This window comes from Heterodontus francisci, chromosome 44 (assembly GCF_036365525.1).
Source record: "Heterodontus francisci isolate sHetFra1 chromosome 44, sHetFra1.hap1, whole genome shotgun sequence".
Taxonomy (NCBI): domain Eukaryota; kingdom Metazoa; phylum Chordata; class Chondrichthyes; order Heterodontiformes; family Heterodontidae; genus Heterodontus; species Heterodontus francisci.
In genome coordinates, this window is record NC_090414.1 from 19,809,020 (window position 1) to 19,812,731 (window position 3,712).

A 3,712-nucleotide genomic window follows, 5' to 3' on the forward strand; every position below is an offset into this window, starting at 1 on the left:
AATGTCAGGCTGGATTATGGTTGCAAGTCTCTGGAGTAGGTGTTCAAACCCATGACCTCTGACTCAGAGGCAAGAGAGAAATAGCCACTGAGCTAAGTGGGTAAATGCACTACACAGCATGGGTGTCAAAGCATAATGGTCAAGAAGAGCCAGGGTTTGATTATCCAACCCACCCCTCCAACCTCCAGTCATAATCCACTGACATCTTCTGGAAAGTTTGTGCATGTATGGCTGGGGACGGGGAACTGATCTTGGCTGTGATGCCCACCTTGGTCAAATAGCCAGACACCACTCACAGCCAAGATGGCAGCACGGGGATAAATACCACGAGGAGGCGCTTCAAGGTGAATGGTGCCTGTGAGACGGTTCCCCAGCTCCTTCAAAAGGTGAACAAAGACATAGATACAAGACAAAATGAAAGAGATTTCGGACAGAGGACAGGACGTAGGTTAGACGGGAATATGGGAACAGGGAGGGGGCAAGGGATTAGGAGCTGCAATTGTGTGGAAGGTAAATACCAACAGTGCTGGTTGGACCAAAATGGCCTGTTTCTGTGCTGATTTCAAAGCTGTAATTCAGTTCAATTGACGTGAGTGCCAGGCAGAGAGAAGCTTGGGAGGGAAGGGGTCACATCTCAGATCGCGCACAATTCAACTCTGGGATTTGGGCCGCAGGTTTCAGATACAGCCCACGCAGATGTGATGAAAGTCCCCAGTGTTTGCAAGCTGCTGTCAACTCTCAGTCAGAAGCCTGGACTCTTTCAGCAAAGCTTGGATTCACGAACGGAATCCAAAACAAAAGGCAGGGAAACAATGTCCCATTTTACAGTCAGAGAGATTGACTTGTTTTCCTAGGAAGTACTGAATGTATGTGGAATCAGTGCCTCACTGCCCATCATGCTTTTGCAGATATCGACTGACTGTTCCAGCACTGACTGTGTGTATAACTGGACTGACTGTCCTACTGACTGTGAGTGTAACTGTACTGACTGTCCCAGCGTTGACTGTGAGTGTAACTGGACTGTCCCAGTAGTGACTGTGAGTGTAACTGGACGGACTGTCCCAGTACTGATTGCGAGTGTAACTGGACTGACTGTCCCAGTACTGACTGTGTGTGTAACTGGACTGTCCCAGTAGTGACTGTGAGTGTAACTGTACTGACTGTCCCAGCATTGACTGTGAGTGTAACTGGACTGACTGTCCCAGTACTGACTGTGTGTGTAACTGGACTGTCCCAGTAGTGACTGTGAGTGTAACTGGACTGACTGTCCTACTGACTGTGAGTGTAACTGGACTGACTGTCTCAGTACTGACTGTGAGTGTAACTGTACTGACTGTCCCAGCATTGACTGTGAGTGCAACTGGACTGACTGTCTCAGTACTGACTGTGAGTGTAACTGGACTGACTGTCCTACTGACTGTGAGTATAACTGTACTGACTGTCCCAGCATTGACTGTGAGTGTAACTGGACTGACTGTCTCAATACTGACTGTGAGTGTAACTGTACTGACTGTCCCAGCATTGACTGTGAGTGTAACTGGACTGTCCCAGTAGTGACTGTGAGTGTAACTGTACTGACTGTCCCAGTAGTGACTGTGAGTGTAACTGGACTGACTGTCCCAGCATTGACTGTGAGTGTAACTGGACTGACTGTCTCAGTACTGACTGTGTGTGTAACTGGACTGACCCAGTAGTGACTGTGAGTGTAACTGGACTGACTGTCCTACTGACTGTGAGTGTAACTGGACTGACTGTCTCAGTACTGACTGTGAGTGTAACTGTACTGACTGTCCCAGCATTGACTGTGAGTGCAACTGGACTGACTGTCTCAGTACTGACTGTGAGTGTAACTGGACTGACTGTCCTACTGACTGTGAGTATAACTGTACTGACTGTCCCAGCATTGACTGTGAGTGTAACTGGACTGACTGTCTCAATACTGACTGTGAGTGTAACTGTACTGACTGTCCCAGCATTGACTGTGAGTGTAACTGGACTGTCCCAGTAGTGACTGTGAGTGTAACTGGACTGACTGTCCCAGCATTGACTGTGAGTGTAACTGGACTGACTGTCCCAGTACTGACTGTGTGTGTAACTGGACTGTCCCAGTAGTGACTGTGAGTGTAACTGGACTGACTGTCTCAATACTGACTGTGAGTGTAACTGTACTGACTGTCCCAGCATTGACTGTGAGTGTAACTGGACTGTCCCAGTAGTGACTGTGAGTGTAACTGGACTGACTGTCCCAGTACTGACTGTGAGTGTAACTGGACTGTCCCAGTAGTGACTGTGAGTGTAACTGGACTGACTGTCCCAGTATTGACTGTGAGTGTAACTGGACTGACGGTCCCAGTACTGACTGTGAGTGTAACAGGAGTGACTGTCCCAGTAGTGACTGTAAGTGTAACTGGACTGACTGTCCCAGTACTGACTGTGTGTGTAACCGGACTGTCCCAGTAGTGACTGTGAGTGTAACTGGACTGACTGTCCCAGCATTGACTATGAGTGTAACTGTACTGACTGTCCCAGCATTGACTGTGAGTGTAACTGTACTGACTGTCTCAATACTGACTGTGAGTGTAACTGTACTGACTGTGAGTGTAACTGGACTGACTGTCTCAATACTGACTGTGAGTGTAACTGGACTGACTGTCCTACTGACTGTGAGTGTACCTGGACTGACTGTCCCAGCATTGACTGTGAGTGTAACTGGACTGACTGTCTCAATACTGACTGTGAGTGTAACTGTACTGACTGTCCCAGCATTGACTGTGAGTGGAACTGGACTGTCCCAATAGTGACTGTGAGTGTAATTGGACTGACTGTCCCAGCATTGACTGTGAGTGTAACTGGACTGACTGTCCCAGTACTGACTGTGTGTGTAACTGGACTGACTGTCCCAGTACTGACTGTGAGTGTAACTGGACTGACGGTCCCAGTACTGACTGTGAGTGTAACAGGAGTGACTGTCCCAATACTGACTGTGAGTGTAACTGGACTGACTGTCCCAGTACTGACTGTGAGTGTAACAGGAGTGACTGTCCCAGTAGTGACTGTAAGTGTAACTGGACTGACTGTCCCAGTACTGACTGTGTGTGTAACCGGACTGTCCCAGTAGTGACTGTGAGTGTAACTGGACTGACTGTCCCAGCATTGACTATGAGTGTAACTGTACTGACTGTCCCAGCATTGACTGTGAGTGTAACTGGACTGACTGTCTCAATACTGACTGTGAGTGTAACTGTACTGACTGTCCCAGCATTGACTGTGAGTGTAACTGGACTGACTGTCTCAATACTGACTGTGAGTGTAACTGGACTGACTGTCCTACTGACTGTGAGTGTATCTGGACTGACTGTCCCAGCATTGACTGTGAGTGTAACTGGACTGACTGTCTCAATACTGACTGTGAGTGTAACTGTACTGACTGTCCCAGCATTGACTGTGAGTGTAACTGGACTGTCCCTGTAGTGACTGTGAGTGTAACTGGACTGACTGTCCCAGTACTGACTGTGTGTGTAACTGGACTGACTGTCCCAGTACTGACTGTGAGTGTAACTGGACTGACGGACCCAGTACTGACTGTGAGTGTAACAGGAGTGACTGTCCCAATACTGACTGTGAGTGTAACTGGACTGACTGTCCCAGTACTGACTGTGAGTCTAACAGGAGTGACTATCCCAGTACTGACTGTGAGTGTAACTGGATTGAC